The sequence below is a fragment of the Mesoplodon densirostris genome, chromosome 12 (genome assembly GCF_025265405.1).
Source record: "Mesoplodon densirostris isolate mMesDen1 chromosome 12, mMesDen1 primary haplotype, whole genome shotgun sequence".
NCBI lineage: Eukaryota > Metazoa > Chordata > Mammalia > Artiodactyla > Ziphiidae > Mesoplodon > Mesoplodon densirostris.
Window position 1 is genome coordinate 32394602 of NC_082672.1, and position 25137 is coordinate 32419738.

Genomic DNA, 25137 nt, shown 5'->3' on the forward strand with positions numbered 1-25137 from the left:
GTGAGAGTCTCTTGTTGTGTTGAACAACAGCTAAACTCTTGTATTATTGTTTGATTTTTCTCATGCTTATGTTGTTTCTTCACCTGGATTGTTAGTTCCTTGAGAAAAAGAACTTTCTTCTCTCTCCCCATAGGGCATCAACGTAGGACTTTGCCTTTAGCACTCCTCATAAAAAGTGAATTGTTGGTTTCTCTCTGCTTTTCTCATATGTGTCTAAAACTTTTATCCTTATCTAACCTAAGTGATTGTGTTTGCTTCTTTGTGTTCCTGGTTCTTCTCTCCATCCTTTCCAGTTAGAAAAGAAAGATTTGTGTGCGTGCGTGCATGCGTGTGTGTGTGTGTAATCCTCCACCCTCTCATATTACTACTTCTATCCACAGCTGCCCTGCTTTTTAAGTGCTTAGAAACAGTAGGCTAACTTCTTGTAGAAACACTTCATGGGTTTAAATAAATGAAAACGATTTATTAAATTTCTATAAAGGCTGTGAACCGACGAGGCGTGAGAGCAATGCAGACGTGGATAAGGAGTGGTCTTGGCCCTTCAGGATCTCACAGCGTAGAGCGAATGTAGACTCCCAGAAGCCTAAGAGTTCTTTCACACAAATCTGAGCTGCCACAGGTCAGATGGCTGGCTGGCTGGGTGTAGGCTGGGCTTGGAGAGGAGAGTATAATTAACACCTTACTCCCTGCCTCTTTTTCTCTAATGCTCCTCTTTTCTCTTGAGCAAACTAAAGAATGATATGGTTTTAATTTTTCAGCAGTCAAGAATTCAACCCCGGTTTTAATTTTTCAGCAGTCAAGAATTCAACCACGGGCTTCCCTGGTGGCGCAGTGGTTGAGAGTCCGCCTGCTGATGCAGGGGACGTGGGTTCGTGCCCCGGTCCGGGAGGATCCCACGTGCCGCAGAGCGGCTGGGCCCGTGAGCCATGGCCGCTGAGCCTGCGCGTCCGGAGCCTGTGCTCCGCAACGGGAGAGGCCACAACAGTGAGAGGCCCGCGTACCGCAAAAAAAAAAAAAAAAAAGAATTCAACCACATTCGTTCTCCTTTGTCTTCCCCACTTTTGGTTTCAAAATCTGCGGCTTGCCGTTTTTGCCCTTGCATCGGTGGTTTTTGAAAGCATTAAATTGACACTTGAAAGTAACTTCTCACTATGAGTAACCATCCTGAGGTAGTTTTGAAGGCAGCATCTATCTCTGCCTGCCCCTTTCTCACACGTGCTGCCAGGCAAGCTGACTCCTCAGTAATTTGCCACTTAAGTTTTACTCTCACCTGAGGGTGATAGTAGAACAGGCACCATATCTTTGAATTTTTTTTCCTGTTTTGGAATGAAAATTATTTGAAGGTTGAATAACATTTGAAATAGTGGGGAAAGTCATTTTCAGAATAAAATTTGCACTTTAGAATCTGTTCGGATATGTTTTCTTGCTCTCTAACATAAGTAGGTATTTAAAAAAATTTAACTCCTTTTCAGAATTCATCAAATGATACGTAATTTTATTTTTCTCTCATTCGACAAGAAACAAAGTATCTTTTGTTAAACCCCTTGCGCTGGGAATCCCTCTGTTTTCATTACTGTTTTATTTCCAGTCTCTTTTCCAGTCTTCTCCTGAGCAAATGAAAGATGTTTCTGACAGTTTTTATTTCTCAACTATTAGGAGATTTTGCCAAATATTCTCCTCCTTGATCCTGTCTCCCTGTTCCCCACCACCACCAAGGTTTCTATGGAGATTGTGTGCAGGGGCTTGAATGGGGGAACAGAAATTTCAGAATCTTGCCTTTACCTGTGAGCAGTGTTGAATTTATTTCACGGAAGCTCGAGCTGGGGCCATTCTTTCCATCCATCCTTTCCACAGTGGGATCCCACAGTGGGATCAAGACTCTGTGACCTCGTGGAAACATGTACAGAATTTATCATCCCTATTTACAGCACTTTAATATAATATGCTAACATTGGAATCTTAAAGGGATCAAATGCAATATAACATAATAAAATACAGTCTATAAAAAGCACTGGATTAGTCAGAAAAAGTTTCTTCATGCAAGGTGGCTACATGATTAAAGTACTGAAAAACGATCTGTCAGATTCCTATTTTTATATTTGTTATATTCTGCAACAGAGTTTCACATCAACTCTTATGATTAGGAATATTATTATTATTATTATTTTTAATTCTAGAGAGACAGCCTCAAAACTACTAACTGAACTACATTTCATAACTGTGCTATATTTGCAGAATATGCCATTTTAACCTGTTTTGAGTTGTCTAATTTTGTGTATCATCTAGTTATTAACATGGGAAACAATCTGAGTCTTATTATGATCTGTTTGTTATATTCACTGATCTCTTTCTATATTTCAGCAGCAATTTAAAGTGAATCAAATAGGAATACTCTAATAAGCTTTTCTGCTATAGCACAGAAATCTTCTCTGAATCAAATGTCAAAATTCACTGTAGGCAAATAGTTTACAGAGAATCTGCTAACCTACAGAGGTTTGCTGCTTACGGTTCTTTACATAAGTTTTAATGGAAATGGTATTTGGCAGTTTCTTAAAAAGATACTTAGAAAAATTTGGTGTGCTCATCTGGCTAGAAGTTTGATAACAGCCTCTTTATATAATCTAACAGTTTTAGTCACCGCTGTTTTTTAAGAGGTTATAGTTTTCACAGATTTATCCCAAGTTTTGCTGTTCAAAGTGAATAAGAGAAAAAGTTGGACAAAAAGAATGTGGAATTTCACTTCTTAAAAATTACTTTAGTGACTGATTACTGACCTTTAGTGATGGTATATAATTTTTAAGAAAAACAGAAAGTTAAAGAAGTCATATTTCCACAGTATTTTATGAATTTGGCCTCAAAATAGTATTCATTTAAATATATATTGTGAGTTTAGAAGTAATTTTTGTCCCCCAATAATGATTTGTTTCCTGTCTGAGAAGATAAAGAGAAAAGTGTGAGGTATAATTTGTCCTCTTAAATTGAGTACAGATTTTACTCTCAGAGGTAAACTTTACCTGTGAAACAAGAATATGCATATAGTTGATAAAGTACTGTTTATGGTTTAGATAAAAGTGCAGAAGTGCCAAGTTATTATGGGCTGGAGTTGGTAAGCAAATCTTCATTGAGGAGAAAGGAACTCTTAGACTTCGAAGAATGATGTACTTAGGAAAACTCGGCAATACTTAGCCTAGTACATTTTTCGTTTGAAAATGGTTAAATAGTAAAATTCAAGCAGAAATTTGGGGTTATAAGAAACGGCTTGAATGCCTACTTCCTTATACGCCAAGGATAACACAATAAAATGTAAACTTTGTTAGGAGCAAACCATGCTGGCCAGTGCTGTCAGTTTCAGCCCAGGCTTTGCGTGGCTTGGCTTTAACTAGGAATCCTCTCCTCTTGCAAAGCCAGAATACCATTGGGGTTCAAATGGATTAATCTCTTCACTTCTGCTATATGTTAAGAAGAGGTGGGCTCCCACCCATAGGAGAGGTTGCAGAGTAAACATAAAATAGAAAAAAATGCATGGACTCTATTGTTTACCCTTTTCCAGTCTGCTTTCCAAAATTTTGTTGGCACTGATTCCATTCTCTTTCTCCTTTCCATTGTCGGGGGGGAAAGAATATGTGCGTGTTGTGCTCTTGTGTGCACTTAACCACTTCATTTTAGAATAACTTCCATAGGGAGCAGACCTAAATGTGTATTTTCAATCTACCATCTTTAATTAGAAGTCCACTTTCTACTTAGGAAAATCTGGACAATGAGCCTGTTCTATCACTAGGATAAAGTGAAGTGGGCCCTCTCCCTCAATATAGCCAGGAAGCTTTCTGGATATCTCATTATAAAAAGACTTTTAATTGGTTGTGGTAGCTTTAGTAGCATCTGTTTTGACGTTGTTCGTTGTTTTCTTACAGATGCTTTTTGTTAGTTTTCGTTTTCTTGATTCACTATTTCCTGCAGGTGTCTAGATAGTCTATTTTGTTTTGCATGTGTGTTTAATTGGGCAGAGCAGAGGTAGGTCATAGGAGAAGAATGGATGGAAATGCTATTCTACTTAACGTATGTTATTTTGCTTTTTGCAATTAATAGGTATAGTTTAGTTCTTATCCACTTGGTTTGGGTCCTAAGCTATGTATTATGTAAAGTTTGTGGCTTTGTTCATCAAACATTTCTGGACCAAGCATTGGTGATAATGTTGGTGGAGGGGGGGTGGTTCTTCAACAAGATCGGACTTGGGAGAATTTCACTGTGCAGGGTCTGGTGCTCAGCATTGGGACATACGTTAACTCTACTCACAATGCCTGAGTCAGGCAGAGGAAAACTGCCCTTGCTGACCAGTTCCATAAATGTAGACATAAGAATTCCAGGAAATGAATTTACAGTGAGAGATAACTGCCAGGAAGAATGAAACATTTAGATTTATTGGTCATTTATTTCTTTCCTTCATAATAAGAAAGTTGTCAAATGGTGCTAAATCTCAGGATATCTTTGTGAGCATGAAATTCAGAGCAAGGGGTATTATATCAACATAGAAACAGGTGTCTTTAGCCTCCTATAGCTTGATCGAAAGCCACCGTGGAGGGTGAATACATCTGCCATCAGGTCAAGAATAATTGTGCTTTCAGGCCAGGTCACCCTTCTTCCTAGCGATACTGCTAACTTCCCACTTCTAGCTCTCCCCATGCCTCCCCCTTCAGGAAGACTTGTTGGATCTGTACATCTGTTGGATACCTATACATACACGCAGCCACCTACCCTTTCTTCCCCTAACATTTTAGACCTTTCTTTCTTGGGTCTCCTGCAGTCAGATTATTTCATCTATCACGTGTTGATTTTTACTTAGGTTTCCCAGTAAATGTTAAACTAACTCCAAATTCTGCTGGAAAACGTATGATGGACCTTAGTCTTTACATTTGGGCATGTTACTGACCTAATAGGTGTGGGGATGGGAGTTGAAGTTGGGAAGGGGAATGATTGGCCTGAAACCCATTTACCATGTAAAAATATTATTTCTGTTGGAAAAGATTCTGAATTTCGAGTAGCTGTCTGTCACATGTCACGCTGCATTTTATGGTATAAGTAATATAGGAGGGCTTTGAGGTGACCATCTGGATATGTGAATACATATGTGCAGAGAAGCATTATAAAGGACATTTCCAGCTTATGAACAGGTTATATATATGTATACGTCAGTAAGTTATTTGAAGAGTATGTTTTCCCATGGAAATAAGGCACAAATGATTAGACTTACAAGTCGATTTGTAAAAGTCTGTAAAGTTTCTGAACTGAGTTCTGGGTGCTAAATCTTGGAGCAGGTACATAAAGACAGAATTTCTACCCCACTTTTCTAATTCAGGCCAAAATTTAAAATCCCTTTTTTTTTCATATTCTTTTCATATTTCTTGTTGCTTTTTTCCCTAGACTTTCTTGTTCCTAGCTCCATGATGATATTCTGTTACTCTTTTGTAGTATCATAATACAAAAAGTGTCCGATACTTCCTGCTTACTTTTTCTCTGTCCAGAATTAAAATTCCTCTAATTTCTCAAACGTAGCCAATCTCTCACCTAAATAATGAGAGGATCCGCAATCTGAGTGAATGACTCCTGTGTGGATGATTACTTGTATTTGCCTTCTAGGAGGTATTTGCATTTTAACAGAAGCCTGTTCACGCTAAAGAATCATAAGTGGTAGAGTTTCACTCAGGAAGCCAAGGGAAATGAAAAAATGAAAGCAGTTTGTGAGGGCAGTAGAGGGCTGGGTTTTTGGCCTTTGGATCAGGTGGACATACTGCTGGTAAGGTGGCCTTTTGGGGAGGCATACCCAAATGCTCCCTAACTTTCTTGCTTCGGAACCTCCACGTTTCTGATGCCTCACACTTTTTCTTCTTTCTTTTTTTTTTTTTTTTTTTTTTTTTGCGGTACGCGGGCCTCTCACTGTTGAGGCCTCTCCCGTTGCGCGGAGCACAGGCTCCGGATGCGCAGGCTCAGTGGCCATGGCTCACGGGCCCAGCCGCTCCGTGGCATGTGGGATCTTCCCGGACCGGGGCACGAACCCGTGTCCCCTGCATCGCTAGGCCGACTCAACCACTGCACCACCAGGGAAGCCCACTTTTTCTTCTTATGTAGTTGAAGTAGTTGATTTGTGTGTGTTTTAAGTCAAGCAAAGTCTTGAAGACTCATTTGTTGCTCTCTCCTTGCCCATGGTTAACAAAGACCTTGCCACTTTGTCTTCTGTTTTACTTTAGTTTGTTAGTCATCTACCGGAAATGAAAAACTTTTACCTGGGAAGAAAATGTCAAGCTGAATAGAAAGACTGCTGCCTCAGATCAGTGTTTAAGAATTGAGATATCTCAAAATGAAATGTACTTTTTTCCCTCAGATTACCCAGAAGTTGCTTGTCATTGAGTTCAAGAATCAGAAATTCATGTGGTGAGGTATAAGGAAATTACTGTTATTTCTTAAGAAACTTTTCAAGACCTCTTTCTTTGTATCAGATCCTGTTTGCCTCTGTTTTACAATAATAAAGTAATAAAGTAAATATTTAAGTGATTAAGATTTTTCTGCATTACAACTTGACTTCCACTTTGGTCAGTTGTTAAAAAATACTTGAAACACTCCTGGCCAGTTCAGGTAAGAATAGTTTCACTGGGCCTGATTTGTGATAAGATCTATATTCAAACAGGTGTCTTGTGTTTTTCTACCTTGTGATTTCTTTCTCGAAGGTAGTCTCAAATACAGTTGTCATTAAAGATTGTCAGATAAATTTTATATTATCAGGCTATATGAAACAGTCTTTTTTTACAAAGGATTTTAAGTGAAAAGTTGAGCAATTGATATACCAGTTAGTGTGTTGGGTCCTGGCTTTTGTGTCTGCGTCTTTGAAAAGGATAAAAGATGAGTATGCTCCTTTGGATGGTGCCTGGCCAGAGTGAAAAGAGAAAGCTGATGAACTTGAGTGTGAGGGCAGATAGTCTTAACCATGGAAGAGGGGAACTGTTTGCTGACTTTGGTATTGGCCTTGCCTCATGGTCAGAATCCTTGGTTAAGCTTTTTAAAAATACAAGAGCACAGAGGCTTTTTTTTTTCTTTTTTAGGGCAGTGAAAGTATTCTGTGAGATGTAATGGTGGAGCCACGTCATCATACATTTGTCCAAACCCATAGAATATACAAGACCAAAAGTGAGCCCTAATGTAAACTATGGACTTGGGGTGATTATGATGTGTCAGTGTAGGTTCATCAGTTGTAACAAATGTACCACTCTGTGGGGGATGCTGATAATTCAGGAGGCCGTGCATGTCGGTGGGTAAAGGGTATATGGGAAATCTTTGGATCCTTTGCTCAATTTTCCTGTGAAGCTAAAACTGCTCTACAAAATAAAGTCTAATACAAAAATTAAAAAAAAAATACAGATGCCCAGGTGTTGTCTTTGAAGATTCTGATTCAGTGGGTCTGATGCTGGACTTGAGCATCTGTGCAGCCAGACTTAAAAACTGCTTTGAGGGCTTCCCTGGTGGCGCAGTGGTTGAGAGTCCGCCTGCCGATGCACGGGACACGGGTTCGTGCCCCGGTCTGGGAAGATCCCACATGCCGCGGAGCAGCTGGGCCCGTGAGCCATGGCCGCTGAGCCTGCGCATCCGGAGCCTGTGCTCCGCAACGGGAGAGGCCACAGCAGTGAGAGGCCCGCGTACCGCAAAAAAACCCCCCCCAAAACCCAAAAAAAACCAAAACTGCTTTGAGAGGCCATAACATGCTGCCTACCAAGGCACTCCCTGGCAGAGCACCTGCTCCCCAGGTATATGGTGAATTGATCGATTAGCTCCTCCTTGAAATTGAACATGGCTGGTGGGGAATTTTCCCCGAGTGGTCGGGAAGTGAGTGAAGTAGAGCTCCTACAGTAAGACTGTGGGAAGTCTTATTAAGTGTCTGGCTGAATTTGTCTGGTTCTGATTTGCTTTGAGCAATGCCCAACATATAGTAAGGGCTTGATCAATATTAGGTGCAATTATTATCATCATGATATTTTAAACTCCTGAGTATATTTTTTCTCAGGATCTTACTATTGTTCTTGAACATTTGATGCTAACGTCCTTTGCCTTGGATGAATTCTCAGTATCTTGCTATTATATTTTATCCATAACTTAGTGACTTGGAAGGTCCATAATATAAACATATACCACTTAAATAATCACATTCACTTTGTAATTAAAAGAACTTGCTTCGATTCAAAAAATCAAACGTTAGTCCTTTTATAAGCAGGAGGAAAAACAAGATTTAAAAACAGTACACTTTATATTGAAAATTTTGAATAAACCCATCTCTGCTGTCCAAGGACTTAATCCTCTTGTTGGAGAGTCAGAAGAGAAACATTGGCCAGAGCCAGCTGGATTAAGAAAACAACATCAAAGATCAATTTATCTACTTTAAGCTCTAGGAATAGAAATATAGTTGGATTTTGCATCTGAGAAATTGCAGGCTCTTTGGCAGCTGTTCGCTTAGAGGAAATGAAGATTTAGATGATTTTTCCTCATATGCTACAATACCGTTACATTAAACTTTTATTACCAAAGGAAGGCATTTAAGGGACCACATTTTATGAACAGCTGAGCAACTGACACATATTAGAACTGACAGAGGTGTTTATTATTCTTTATCGTTTAGTTAAAGCAAATAAATAAGTATAATTCCTTGTGTAAAATGTGTGTGTGGATATTTACGTTTCATCAGTAAATAGTTTGCTTAACAAGCTTCACGATCCATCGCCCTGGAGGTTATGTGAGATTTTTCTGAAGCTCCATTCTAGAGCTTGGCTTTCAGACTACCCTGGAGCGAGCATATTGGTGAGAGGAGTAGACTTGACTTCTGGAATAGCCATCGGCAGGCCTGTCCTGCAGCTGGAGATAGACGTCCTCCAAGAGGACACCCTTTGGTTAGCTAGTTGATTCTTGTGTCCTGAAAACAGCTGAAAACCTCTGGTTTGTGGAAAATAAAAACTATAACCACCTTAGAAATGAAGGTTGTGGCTATGGATGAAAGAGTAAAAGTTTGATGTTTTATTTATTAAAAATAAAATTAGCATTTGTTTGCCATTTTCCATGTACCATAAAGATGAAACATTTTTCTATCTTGTTTGTGATCTAAACTTACCTGGTTGCTTATGAGATGAATTGTGTACTCAGTTAAGCATTATGAAACATTTCAAACACCAGCAGACTGGGGTAGAAAAGCATGCCATCTCAGTACTGCATTTAGACTTGGATAGAATGGGAATCATTGAGCTCATGAAATAGGGTTTTATAATATAGAAGAAAGGCAAGCTCCTCTGTTCTTCAGGAGTTCATTAAGGTATGCATGTGATTTTATTAAAGGTGAACGTGTATGCATCTAGCTACACTAGGGTTTCCTTTAATATTGCAGGACACAGTTACCGGAGGGTATTGTGCAGTGCGTTCTGGTCTAGTGTGTGTTTTGTTTTGTAGCAGCTTTTTCATTTTTATTTCTAGCACCTAAAACTATATTGAATAGTATTTTATGTCATTCATGTCAACAGCACTGCAGAATTTCCTCAGTGTTGAAGCATAATTCCTTGAATCCTGTGGAATGGAAAGAAATAGAGAGTCTGTAATGAACTATGAGAGGATTTTTCTTTTTCTTCCCTCTTCTTTTAGAGGCTGGTCTTGAAGGAAGAAAGATTTCTTCTTATCATTCTTTGTAGTGTCTTTTAAGAAACCTACATGCTTATGTAATTTTGATAATGCATGTCTGTCCATCGATATACATATATACAAATTTTTCCTGATCGTTAATGAAAATTAAGTTTGGAAAAATTTTTTCAACTACTCAAAGAAAAAACAATAGGTATGTGTGTGTATGTATACATGTGTATGTGTGTGTATATACACATATTTATTTATACTATATCTACGTGTGTATGTTTATATATGTTTTATATAATACACTTTTTTTTTTTTGAGCAGTCAGAAAAACTTTTTCAAACTTAATAATGATCAGGGAACTTTAAAATCTTCCTTTAGTATAAATGTCTCATTTACTTCTGGAGTTACATTTTGAATACACATATACACAATCATTGGATGTGGTTTCTTTCTTCCTTTTTGCCAGGATTTGAATGAACTTTGGGACAGAGGTGTGTCATTCAGATTGGTAGGAAAAGAATGATCCGATAAATGATGACCTGCGACTTTTTAAGATACTCCTTTCCCCTTCTGTTTGGTTATCTTTGATTTCCTCCACCTCCCACGACAGTGTCTCAGTTGTTGTGTTTGCTCTGTGCATACCTTTCTTTCGTTGGCCTTTTATACTTGCATAGTGTAGTTTAGAGCTAGTGCAAAATACATGGCTCAAGGGCTGTGCTGTATGGATTGCATTGTACGCTTCCCAGCACTGTCTTCTCAGTGCACAATAACTGCAGTGTGGAGGGGCCTACACGGAGACAGTGATGGTGTTTTATAAAACACCAGTGGTGTGTGGTGTTGACTGCAATCCGCCGGGTAAGCAGTTGCACAAATTCCTCCAAGTTGAGAGGCCTCCAGAAATGTCATGTTTTGGCCTCAATAATGAATGCCACAAATAACAGCACAGGCACGGGGAACTTTGCTCAGTGTCTCAGATTCCAGGCTGCCTTTCTTCCGCTCAGTTTGCTATAAATTGCTTTCCTCCCAAAGAAAGTCCCCCAAAGCTAGCCTTCCAATCCTTGAATAATATATATTAAATCCACCTAAATTATCTTGTTTTGTCTCTCTTTGTTTTCTTTTCTTGTTGAAAATTTCAGCCCATTGATTTTATACTAGTGTTCAATGGTGTAAGTGAGGTTAGGGAGAGGCAGACAGGGGCAAAGTAGAGGGTAAAGTTTGTTGGCATTTAATATAGAATGTAAGATTTCTTTTTGAAGTGTACTTGGCAAGTTGATTAACTGTTGTATGGTTTTAATTGTTTAACTGGTCCTACGTTATCAGAATAGAGATGAACACAGTGTGCACCCTATAAAGATTCTAGTGTAAGATGGGATATAAAGCAAAGGCATGCTTCAGATAGCAAGAAGAAATAACAGCGACTGATGTCTTAGGGCAGGAATGTGTAAAGACTGCAAAATCCCACTGTCGCCTTTTGCATAAAGGTGGTTCATGGTCAGTTTTTAAGAGAAAGGGGCAGATTGGCTTTTCTGCTGACGTCTTTCCTCTAGTTCCCAAGAAGTATTTGGAAATGCTCTAATTACTAAGGAAGAGTCTAAGTACAATGTAGAATTGTGAAAATAAAATTCAGGACTCTGGCTGTTCTTCTCCTAGAATCTAGTTGGCAGTGTGTGTTTGGCTTAGTTCCTTGAATATCTGTGGGTTGGTAGTCCATGAGCTAGAGCCAGGGGACTGCATAAGACTGAGAGCCAGAAGACCTGATTTCTAGACTCAACTCTGCCAACTTTTTGGCTGGCATTATAGCACCAAGCCGTTGCATCCAGCATATCTTTTGGCCTACGAGTGAGTGAAGTGATTCAGTGAGGAGCTGCTGTAGGAGACATTGAAATGAGTCAGACATAACTTTTGCTTAAAGAACCCAGTCTTCAAAAGTAATAAGTATCAAAAGGAGTAGAACGACAGGCCCTTTGGTGGGGCTAATGGTGGACTCCGGGAGAGCTCACATCAAGGAGTACTTCCCAGAACTTCCGCTGCCAGTGTCCTTGTTCCCGCGGTGAGCCCCAGCTGCGTGCCACCGTCCCCCCCCGCCCCAACCGCCTCTGCAGGAGCCCTTCAGCTCTAGTAGCTGTGTGGCTGGCAGGGTCTTGGTGCTCCAGCCAGGTGTCAGGCCTGAGCCTCTGAGGTGGGAGAGCTGAGTTCAGGACACTGGTCCACCAGAGACCTCCCAGCCTCACGTAATATCAAACAGTGAGAGCTCTTACAGAGACCTCCGTCTCAACGCTAAGACCCAGCTCCAGCCAAAGGCCAGCAAGCTCCAGTGCTGGATGCCCCATGCCAAACAACTAGCAAGACAGGAAAACAACACCACCCATTAGCAGAGAGGCTGCCTAAAATCATAATAAGTTCACAGACACCCCAAAACATACTAACAGATGCGGTCCTGCCCACCAGAAAGACAAGATCCAGCCCCACCCACCAGAACACAGGCACCAGTCCCCTCCACCAGGAAGCCTACACAAGACACTGAACCAACCTCACCCATTGGGAGCAGACACCCAAAACAACGGGAACTATGAACCTGCAGCCTGTGAATAGGAGACCCCAAACACAGTAAGTTAAACAAAATGAGAAGACAGAGATATACGCAGAAGATGAAGGAGCAAGGTAAAAACCCACCAGACCAAACAAATGAAGAGGAAATAGGCAGTCTACCTGAAAAGGAATTCAGAGGAAAGATAGTAAAGATGATCCAAAATCTTGGAAATAGAATGGAGAAAATACAAGAAATGTTTAACAAGGACCTAGAAGAACTAAAGAGCAAACAAACAATGATGAACAACACAGTAACTGAAATTAAAAATTCTCCAGAAGGAATCAGCAGAATAACTGAGGCAGAAGAATGGATAACTGACCTGGAAAATAAAATAGTGAAAATAACTACCACAGAGCAGAACAATGAAGAGAATTGAGGACAGTCTCAGAGACATCTGGGACAAAATTAAATGCAGCAACATTCGAATTATAGGGGTCCCAGAATAAGAGAAAAAGAAAAGGTCTGAGAAAATATTTGAAGAGATTATCCTTGAAAACTTCCCTAACATGGGAAAGGAAATAGTCAAGTCCAGGAAGCACAGAGAGTCCCATACAGGATAAGTCCAAGGAGAAACACACCGAGACACATATTAATCAAACTATCAAAAATTGTAAAATACAAAGAAAAAATATTAAAAGCAGAAAGGGAAAAGCAACAAATAACATACAAGGGAATCCTCATAAGGTTAACAGCTGATCTTTCAGCATAAACTCATCAAGCCAGAAGGGAGTGACAGGACACATTTAAAGTGATGAAAGGGAAAAACCTACAACCAAGATTACTCTACCCAGCAAGGATCTCATTCAGATTCCACGGAGAAATTAAAACCTTTACAGACAAGCAAAAGCTAAGAGATTTCAGCACCACCAAACCAGCTTTACAACAAATGCTAAAGGAACTTCTCTAGGCAGGAAATACAAGAGAAGGAAGAGACCTACAAAAGAATTAAGAAAATGGTAATAGAAACATACATATTGATAATTACCTTAAATGTAAATGGATTAAATGCTCCAACCAAAAGACATAGACTGGATGAATGGATACAAAAACAAGACCTGTATATATGCTGTCTACAAGAGACCTACTTCAGACCTAGGGACACATATAGACTGAAAGTGAGGGGATGGAAAAAGATTTTCCATGCAAATGGAAGTCAAAAGAAAGCTGGAGTAGCAATTCTCCTATCAGACCAAATAGACTTGAAAATAAAGACTATTAGAAGAGACAAAGAAGGACACTACATAATGATCAAGTGATCAATCCAAGAAGAAGATACAACAATTGTAAATATTTATGCACCTAATGTAGGAGCACCTCAAAACTTAAGGCAAATGCTAACAGCCATAAAAGGGGAAATCAACAGTAACACAGCAACAGTAGGGGACCTTAACACTGCACTTTCACCAATGGACAGATCATCCAAAATGAAAATAAATAAGGAAACCCAAGCTTTAAAAGACACATTAGACAAGATGGATTTAATTGATATTTATAGGACATTCCATCCAAAAACAACAGAATACACTTTCAAGTGCTGATGCAGCATTCTCCAGGATAGATCATATCTTGGGTTACATATCAAGCCTTGGTAAATTTAAGAAAATTGAAATCATATCAAGTATCTTTTCCGACCACAATGCTATGAGACTAGATATCAATTACAGGAAAAAATCTGGAAGAAATACAAACACATGGAGGCTAAACAATACACTACTTAACAACCAAGAGATCACTGAAGAAATCAAAGAGGAAATCAAAAAATACCAAATGACAGTGAAAACATGACGACCCAAATGCTATGGGATGCAGCAAAAGCTGTTCTAAGAGGGAAGTTTATAGCAATACAATCCTACCTCAAGAAAGAAAACAAATCTCAAATAAACAACCTAACCTTACACCTAAAGCAATTAGAGAAAGAAGAACAAAAAAACCCCCAAAGTTAGCAGAAGGAAGGAAATCATAAAGATCAGATCAGAAATAAATGAAAAAGAAATGAAGGAAACAATAGCAAAGATCAATAAAACTAAAAGCTGGTTCTTTGGGAAGATAAACAAAATTGATAAACCATTAGTCAGACTCATAAAGAAAAAAGAGAGAAGACTCAAATCAACAGACTTAGAAATGAAAAAGGAGGAGTAACAACTGACACTGCAGAAATACAAAGGATCATGAGAGATTACTACAAGCAACTCTGTGCCAATAAAATGGACAACCTGGAAGAAATGGAGAAGTTCTTAGAAAAGCACAACCTTCCGAGACTGAACCAGGAAGAAATAGAAAATATAAACAGACCAGTCACAAGCACTGAAATTGAAACTGTGATTAAAAATCTTACAACAGGGCTTCCCTGGTGGTGCAGTGGTTAAGAATCCGGCTGCCAGTGAAGGGGACATGGGTTTGAGCCCTGGTCCAGGAAGATCCCACATGGCATGGATCAGTGAAGCCCATATACCACAACTACTGAGCCTGTGCTCTAGAGCCTGTGAGCCACAACTACTGAGCTCACATGCCACAAGTACTGAAGCCCGCAGGCCTAGAGCCCGTGCTCTGCAACAAGGGAAACCATTGAAATGAGAAACCTGCGTACCGCAACAAAGAGTAGCCCCTACTCACCGCAACTAGAGAAAGCCCACACACAGCAACAAAGACCCAATGCAGCCAAAAATAAATTAAAAAAAAAAAAAGGAATCTTCCAACAAACAAAAGCTCAGGACCAGATGGCTTCACAGGTGAATTCTGTGAAACATTTACAGAAGAGCTAACACATATCCTTCTCAAACTCTTCCAAAATATGGTAGAGGGAGGAACACTCCCAAACTCATTCTACGAGGCCACCATCATCCTGATACCAAACCAGACAAAGATGTCACAAAAAAAGAAAACTACAGGCCACTATCACTGATGAACATAGATGCGAAAATCCTCAACAAAATACTAGCAAACAGAATCCAGCAGTACATTAAAAGGATCATACACCATGATCAAGTGGGGTTTATCCCAGGAATTCAAGGATTCTTCAATATATGCAAATCAATCAATGTGATAAACCATATTAACAAATTGAAGGAGAAAAACCATACGATCATCCATCTCAATAGATGCAGGAAAAGCTTTGGACAAAATTCACACCCGTGTATGATAAAAACCCTCCAGAAAGTATACATAGAGGGAACTTATGTTAGCATAATAACGGCCATATGTGACAAACCCACAGCCAACATCGCTGTCAGTGATGAAAAACTGAAACTCTTTCCTTTTTTTTTTTTTTTTTTTTTGTGGTACACGGGCCTCTCACTGCTGTGGCCTCTCCCGTTGTGGAGCACAGGCTCCAGACGCGCAGGCTCAGCGGCCATGGCTCACGGACCCAGCCGCTCCGTGGCATGTGGGGTCCTCCCGGACCGGGGCACGAACCCATGTCCCCTGCATTGGCAGGCGGACTCTCAACCACTGCACCACCAGGGAAGCCCATGAAACTCTTTCCACTAAGATCAGGAACAAGACAAGTTTGCCCACTCTCACCACTGTTATTCAACATAGTTTTGGAAGTTCTAGCCACAGCAATCAGAGACTGAAAAGAAATAAAAGGAATCCAGGGCTTCCCTGGTGGTGCAGTGGTTGAGAGTCCGCCTGCCGATGCAGGGGACACGGGTTCATGCCCTGGTCCGGGAAGATCCCACATGCCGCGGAGCGGCTGGGCCCATGAGCCATGGCCGCTGAGCCTGTGTGTCCGGAGCCTGTGCTCTGCAACGGAAGAGGCCACAACAGTGAGAGGCCCGTCTACCGCAAAAAAAAAAAAAAAAGAATCCAAATCAGAAAAGAAGAAGTACAACTGTCACTGTTTGCAGATGACATGATACTATACATAGAGAATCCTAAATACGTTACCAGAAAACTACTAGAGCTAATCAATGAATTTGGTAAAGTAGCAGGATACAAAATTAATGCACAGAAATCTCTTGCATTCCTATACACTAATGATGAAAAATCTGAAAGAGAAATTAAGGAAACACTCCCATTTACCATTGCAACAAAAAGAATAAAATACCTAGGAATAAACCTATCTAAGGAGACAAAAGACCTGTATGCAGAAAACTATAAGACACTGATGAAAGAAATTAAAGATGATACAAACAGATGGAGAGATATACCATGTTCTCAGATTGGAAGAATCAACATTGTGAAAATGACTATACTACCCAAAGCAATCTACAGCTTCAGTGCAATCACTGTGAAACTAGCAATGGCATTTTTCACAGAACTAGAACAAAAAATTTCACAATTTGTATGGAAACACAAAAGACCCCAAATAGCCAAAGCAATCTTGAGAAAGAAAAACGGAGCTGGAGGAATCAGGCTCCCAGACTTCAGACTATACTACAAAGCTACAGTAATCAAGACAGTATGATACTGAAACAAAAACAGAAATATAGATCAATGGAACAGGATAGAGCCCAGAGATAAATCCACACACATATGGTCACCTTATCTTTGATAAAGGAGGCAAGAATATTCAAGGGAGAAAAGACAGCCTCTTCAGTAAGTGGTTCTGGGAGAAGTGGACAGCTACATGTAAAAGAATGAAATTAGAACACTCCCTAATACCATACACAAAAATAAACTCAAAATGGATTAAAGACCTAAATGTAAGGCCAGACACTATCAAACTGTTAGAGGAAAACATAGGCAGAACACTCTATGACATAAGTTACAGCAAGATCCTTTTTGACCCACCTCCTAGGGAAATGGAAATAAAAACAAAAATAAACACATGGGACCTAGTGAAACTTCAAAGGTTTTGCACAGCAAAGGAAACCATAAACAAGACCAAAAGACAACCCTCAGAATGGGAGAAAATATTTCTAAATGAAGCAATTGACAGAGGATTAATCTCCAGAATATACAAGCAGCTCATGCAGCTCAATATCAAAACAACAAACAACCCAATCCAAAAATGGGCAGAAGACCTAAATAAACATTTATCCAAAGAAGATATACAGATTGCCAACAAACACGTGAAAGGATGCTCAACATCACTAATCATGGAAGAAATGCAAATCAAAACTGCAATGATCTGTCTCCTCACACCTGTCAGAATGGTCATCATTAAAAAATCTACAAACAATAAATGCTGGGGAGTGTTGGAGAAAAGGGAACCCTCTTGCACTGTTGGTGGGAATGTAAATTGATACAGCCACTATGGAGACCAGTATGGAGGTTCCTTAAAAAACTAAAAATAGGGCCTCCCTGGTGGCGCAGTGGTTGAGAGTCCGCCTGCCGATGCAGGGGATACGGGTTCGTGCCCCGGTCTGGGAGGATCCCATATGCCGCGGAGCGGCTGGGCCCGTGAGCCATGGCCGCTGAGCCTGCGCGTCCGGAGCCTGTGCTCCGCAACGGGAGAGGCCACAACAGTGAGAGGCCCGCGTACCGAAAAAAAAAAAAAAAAACAAAACTAAAAATAGAACTACCATATGACCTAGCAGAGAGAAAACCATAATTCAAAAAGAGTCATGTACCACAATGTTCATTGCAACTCTGTTTACAATAGCCAGGACATGGAAGTAACCTAAGTGTCCATCGACAGATGAATGGATAAGGAAGATGTGGCACATCCATACAATGGTATATTACTCGACCATAAAAAAGAAATGAAATTAAGTTATTTGTAGTGAGGTGGATGGACCTAGAGACTGTCATACAGAGTGAAGTAAGTCAGAAAGAGCAAAACAAGTCCCGTATGCTAAAACATATATATGCAATCTAAAAAAAAAATGGTTCTGAAGTACCTAGGGGCAGGACAGGAATAAAGACACAAGCGTAGAGAATGGAGATGAGGACATGGGGAGGGCAAAAGGTAAGCTGGGACAAAGTGACAGAGTGGCATGGACATATATACACTACCAAATGTAAAATAGATAACTAGTGGGAAGCAGCCACATAGCACAGGGAGATCAGCTCGGGGCTTCGTGTCCACCTAGAGGGGTGGGATAGGGAGGGTGGGAGGGAGATGCAAGAGGGAGGAGATATGGGGATATATGTATATATATAACTGACTGACTTTGTTATACAGCAGAAACTAACACACCATTATAAAACAATTATACTCCCAATTAAGAGGTTAAAAAAAAAAAAGGAGTAGAATTTAAGACTAAGCAGCATAGATGTGAAATAAAGTGCCTGAAGGAGAAAGGTGAATATTGGGTCTTGGAATAGGCTTCACAGAGAAGGAGAATTTGTCTAGAGGTCAGGTTTCAACAGTTGGAAATAAAGGTAGGAAAGAAATTTAGAGTATGCCTTGGCAAGTCCGTAGACCGTTTTATCTGGGACAGGTAGCTATGACAACTAATGAACCAGCTACATATACTGCTGTCTTAGGTGCACATTGTAAAGCAAAATATCTGTGTATTCTGCTTGGTTGACAAATGTGTGTTTGTATTCCTTCCATGCAGTAGAATTCAAGCTGTTTATAAAAAAATCAAAACAATGATAATAGGAGAAAATTGCCCTCTTGGATAGAAATGTAGAGTACTGATGTTTATGTATATTGCAGATAAGCATTCAGTTCTTTGAAACAGTGGTCCACAGCCTTTTTGGCAGCAGGGCCCAGTTTTGTGGAAAACAGTTTTTCCACAGATGGGGTCAGGGACGGGGGGCGGATGGTTCAGGTGGTAACGCAAGCAATGGGGAGCGGCAGATGAAGCTTCGCTCCCTTGCCCGCTGCTTACCTCCTGCTGTGCGGCCCGGAGTTGGGGATGCCTGCTTTAAAAGAAATTCAGGGAATCAGACTGAAAAGTTCGAGCAGTTAAGCTCTCTCTAACCTCAGTTTTCTTATTGTGAAATGAGATTGGATGAAGTAACTGTGAAAGCTCTTTATAATGGTATTTAAAATCAATTATTATTTTAGAACATCTCAGAAAAGTCCTGTGCTTTCAGCTGCCTTTTAATGCATTCACATAATGTGCCAAACATTTTAAAGTACTTTAAATATACTTCATTTAATTCTCTGATCACCATCATAAGGTGAATATTTTTATTTTAAAGAGAGGAAACTGAAACAAAATGAAGTTAAATAACTTGCCTGAGGTTACACAGCTGTTAAGAGGTGGGGCTGGCGTTCAAATCTATGTTACTACCATTCTGCTGTGGTACCTTTCTAGGAAACTGTTGAGACTTGAAGATTCTCATGAAAGGTGGTACATACCAGAATCTGGGAGAGGAGAAGGAACAATTTCACCTTACATGCCCGAACACATTTTTTTTTTTTTTTGCCACACTGCACAGCATGTGAGATCTTAGTTCCCTGACCAGGGATCAAGCCCATGTCCCCTGCAGTGGAAGCGTGGAGTCCTAACCACTGCCACCAGGGGGGATTCCCCCCCACCCAACACACACATATTTTTATGTACTTGCATTATGAGTTGTGTCTTGGTTCCTCTTCCCCAAATGATGACAATTTTTATTTATGGAGTGAGTTGTGAACAGCATGAAGGCAGAAAAGTTGTGAGCCACTGGGTCTTATTGCTCTCAGAGCACACTCAGGCAAGTTTGATTACAGATTAATGCTTATAAAATGTAATAACTTGGTCCATTTAATGTATATCATTTAATATGCCTCCTGAGTATTTGGTGTGTTTTCTTTATGAGATAAGAAGAAATGTACTTTTTTGTTTGCCTTTCTGAATTAGCTTACAAGGTACATCAGTTTTAGGTTTTTAAAGAATAACTTCTCTGAGTTTTCTGTTACAATTTTCTTTCTCTATTCCTTGTTATTCCCTATCTCATGTTTCTTTCCTCTTGTCTTGATGGCTTTATAATGTCTATTATTTTAAAATAATGCATGCCAAAATCTTTTGAATGTTAATGTGTGTAAATAGTTAATGGAATAAAGTGATTGTAGGTTAATGGGTTTTATTTTATCTGGCAAGAAATCCATTGGGTTTTCTTATTTTGAGACTTTTAGCATTTATCAGCCATTACTCTTTTAACATTGCCTCTCCCTTATTCTGTTGTCTTCATGTAGAATTCTGGGGAGGTATATATGGACCCCTTCTTCTATCTTACATGTCTGTGAATTTCTTTCATAGTGTTCATCTGTCTGTGCTGTATTCTGGATAATTTTTTCAGATCTACCAGTTCACCAGTTTTCTCTTTAACTGTATCAAGCCCTGTCCATTTGGATTATAATTTAATTAGTATAGCTTTATTTCCAGATGTTCTGATTGGTTCTTTTCAGAATCTGCTTTTTGATAGTTGCTTTTTCCTTGATATTTTAAAATATTCATTTATTTCTTTCAGCATATAAAAACATACTAATTTTGTGTTCTGTAGTTGATAATTCCATTGTCTACAGTCTCTGAATATCTGATTCTGATATCGTGTCTAATGTTCAAAAATAGTAACTTGTTTTCTTATGTGTTTTTGATTTTTTTGATTATACTTGTTGGGATTTTATCTATGGGAATCATTTGCTTTAGCCAGACATTTGGGTATTCCAATCCTGGACCAGTTTAAACTGAATTCTCTCTTGTGTCGTTTTGGAATAAAAAAGATAATGTTATTAACAGTCTCCAAATCTGCTTGAGGGCCATGTCATGGTAATTTTTTTCTCTCTCGTTTCTTGAGGTAGTGTCTGTAGATCAGTAATTCTGCTGTGGAATAAGTTAGTAAGTGTTGTATTAAAGAAAGATAGTAGTTTATTTAGCCAAATAATTTTGATAAACATCAGGTTGAATGGTGATAAACAAGTTTGTTTCTTTTTTTTCCACCATAGAGCTTCTCAGGGTATCTTATATGCAAATAGGAGTTGTGATGCTCAGTAGTTGTGTACATGAGGCAGAATTTTCCTTGTCCCACTCTACTCCCTTTTTTGGGGATTTGGGTGTATATGTGAAGCATCTCACGGGACCAATGGGAACAATAGAGCATACTTTGGCAAATATAAATCTGCCCCCTGATACCCTTGGCTTCTGCATACTGCCTTCTCACTGGCTCGGCCTTTGTGTTTACACACTCTGTGGCTCTGTGTGTGTGTGTGTGTATCTATCTTGTATTTAAACTCCCTGAAGGAAGATGTGGTTGTATCTGGTAATCTTTATCCCCAGAGTAAGACATTGTCGTTGGGTAGAGCTCTTATATCTCATAGGCCACTGGTCAGTGTTCTTTGGACAAGTTGGACCAGGTACGTAGTTCAGTCTAGGGGGGTAGATTCATAGGACTTTTTTTCAGGGGGGGAGTAGGTTTCCTTTTTATTTTCTGTGTCTACCATTCTAATGTAAACTTCCTGAGACCATGTGTGTTTTATTTATGGTTCTTTCCTCAATGTCTTAACATAGGAACTGATATATATTAGACACAGGATTAGTATATGTGGAGCTTTTCAGCCTGGCAAGCCCTTGTGGTCATCTGAGAGTTCATCGTTCTGTAACCTCCAGTATCTTTTGAATAGAAACTGGTTCTGTCAGGCTTTATAAACATCCGAAGTGAAAAGTAAGTTCTTTTGAATATGCTATTACTTTATCTTAAAAGATCATTTCCTTGTTTAAGATTCATTTCCGATGCCACAGTCTTGGTGAAGCTATGATATTTCTTTCTTTTTTTTTTGGATAATTTAACTTTTTATTTAAAAATAAATTTAGGCTTATAGAAAAATTGCATACACCCAAAACTATGATATTTCTCAGATGCTGTTACTATTCCATTCTTGGTGTTCCTCCATGCACTTTGTACGTGCATCTTTCAGTACACGCCTCATAGTATTGTTGCTTTTTTCTTTCCAGCCAGTCTTTGAGTTCATTGAGGGTGGAGATGCTGAATGGAAGCTTAAGTAATACGTGTGTGTAGTTAAGATCTTATCAAGCATTTAAAATATCTATTGCCTGGAGAAGGGAAGGAGAGAATCATAGAGAGGCAGTCTGAGCATCTAGAAGATATTTTGGTGTTTGTTAGATGTGGGCTAATGAAAGACAGTTGGGAAGAGAATTCAGCTGTGATTGAGTGAGGCACTTGGTGTGGCACTTTGACATACACTCTCTTACTGGGTTAATTTGACCCTCACAGTGAGCTGTGAGAGAGCTGTGTGATCTCATCTTACAGTTAAGGAGACTGAGTGGTTCGCCCATGGTCACACTCCTCCAGTAATAGTAAACAGCTTACACAATGTCGAATGAGGGAGGGACTGAGTCTTACTGCAGCCCCATGCGGACGCGTCCTCCCTCTGCTGCCTAGCAGTACCAACACCAGATTGCGGTGGTGAGCTTTGCGGATGTTTTAATCTTTTAGGGGAATGCTGTCCATGAGAGCATGTTTCTATTTTTGAAATGGAAACCAGTGAGAAAGTATGATTTATTAATAAAAATCGACTGTAAGCCAATGTCAGAATGTGTTTTTCTCTTTGAACTGAGGTATGTATGTATAGACATCAGTTGTTTTGACTATCCTTTTTACCCTAATTTCAAATAGCATTACAACCAAATAAAATAGCATGAATCTCCTTTGACGCTGTCACGTTTCTCCATGATTTCTATGGCTAATCAATTTCAGTAGTTAGCTTATTTGAAAGTAGTTGTCATTTAGTCAGAGGTTTCCTAGAAGTAGTAAGTTTGTTTGGAAACTATATCTGATTAAAGGCCAACTTCTTATATAAGCTTCCATTGAGTTCTTAGTGTCTTTCTAAATAAGAAGATAATCTCTGCTTTATAGTAGATAGAATATCTTCTGTGACTCATTTGTACCTCATTATAAATGCATAGTGTGTGATGAACAAGTAGATAGATGTGGCAAGAGCTGTACTAGTTTTCTCCCTTTGTTATCTTAGCTAAGGATACTTCCTAATTACAAAGTAGGCACTGAAATTATAACTATGGTCAGTCATTATGAGCCTGAGTGGGTAAATGTCACCTCATTTAAAATAAGTATGTCACACAGAGTACACTGTAATATTGTATTTTTAGTTGATTCAACAAGCACCTATTGCTGGTTAATCTACTCACTGGAGATTGAGGAGTGAACAATGTTGTTGAAATTAATGTCAGAGAAAGCGAAGTCTATCTTAGATTATTGATTACCTTTGAAATATTCTTTGCTGTTGTTTGCAGCCAAATCTCCTCACATCTACTCCAGGCTCTTATGAAGAAGAGATAAGGATTTTACTGCACATTTAAGAAAGTAACAACCATGATATGAGTCACCTTCTCCTCATAAAGTTAATTTAAAATACCTCCAAACTCATTCTTAATTATTTAGATTAATCATTGCATGCAGACCAGATAGTGAAATTCAGAACCTTTCGTTTTAAAAGTTCAACACAAAATTTCATGTAAGTGAAGTTAGTCATTTTTCATGTTATGAAGCTCTCCAGCTTATAATAATAAGAGCCAATATTGGTTAAACCCTTACTATGTGCCACACACTGTTCTAAGCTCTCATTATGTATTATAACTCATTGGGTACTTACCACATCCTGTGTGGTATATTCCGTTGTCCCCATTTCACAGATGTACAAATTAAGGCAAATAGCAGTTAAGTGTCTTGTCCCTGGTCACATAGATTATAAATAATGGAAAGGTATTTAAAACTTTGGTATTTGGAATCCAGAGCCCAGTACTCTTATTTACTACAGTATTATTTGCATGTACTTAAACATGTGGACACATAAACACATATCTGTTTTACATGTACTTAGTCATTTTTTGAACCTGTAGTGATGTGGATAGCACATTTCTTGAAATGTTGAAATGATGTAATCTGTGTGGCATTCTCCCTTTTCCCTCTACTATTTAATGTAATTCTACCTTTTAATAAAAAAAGTTACTATAAAATGTTTGATAATAAAAGTTGCAGATTCTCCTTCGCAGGTCCTTCAGGTATGGATTTCTTACCTGTGGTTTAACAAGAGGAAGAAAAAAAGGTTAGGGGAGAGAAACACACTCTTGAATTGAGTTTCTGTGAAGACTTTATCTTTTGAAACCCCTTATCAGAGTTGTCCTGATTTGAAATTGAAATGTCTTTTATATCTTGTTCCATTTTTAAAGATGTTTGTATGGGAAACATTCATTTTCACACACTGGATGAACTAACTAGTAGACATTTTGATAGTATGAGGGCATTCATCTTGAAGATGAACAAGTCTGCTGGCTTGTTCCTTTCTCACTCTCAGTCCAAGGGTTGCTTATATCCACGCAGGGCAGGGAGGCGTGTGTCTAACCTGACTTTGCAGTTGGGGGTTCCCAGGGCCGTGCATCTTAGTTGGAGTCACCACTTTATGTTTTGCCATTGATTAAATAATGAGCTTTTCTTCTATGGCTGTCACAGGCTTTTGTATCTCTGTTGATAGCAGCTTCTTCAATTAAAAAAAAAAAACACAACAAAGCAAGGCAAAAATAGGTTAAATCCTTAGAGACAGCTGATTTACTGTCTCAGTTCCTTTCCCTTATATTTTTAAGATTTGTTCTAAAGAGTGAATCATTCTTGAGAAAGAGTGTAGCTTGTATTGAAAAACATAATTTCTACTCTACAGATATCTTGGAACCAAAATCAAACCTAAGTGCTGATGGGATGAATCGTGTTAGGATACATTGAGAAATGGAGCTAAATGATTTTCCTGGGGAGAGTATACCTTGTAGACGTGACATGAGCCATCTTGAGGAACTGAGCGAGGCAGCTTGGACATATTTTTGAACTATTTGATAAATGAATAAATGAACTCTTAGCATTTTACTTTTTTTAGTTTTTGAAGTATGGACATGGAGTAACAGTAAAGCATAGAGGCTGATCGTGCTTCCGTTTTAGAATTTATGCTTTATGTGTGTGTTGGGGGAGTCTAAAGTGAAAAAGTTATGAATCACTTTTTGGTATTGTTATAAAAGAGGATTGGAGTATAAATATTTCATATTAATTTATGC

The 25137-nt window shown here is 39.1% G+C and overlaps 1 protein-coding gene across 20 annotated transcripts in view; it reads left to right on the forward strand.

Annotated features, from left to right (window-relative positions):
• EPB41L2 (erythrocyte membrane protein band 4.1 like 2) overlaps positions 1-25137 on the forward strand; it is a 272775-nt gene that overhangs the window by 111245 nt on the left and 136393 nt on the right. The window lies entirely within an intron of this gene.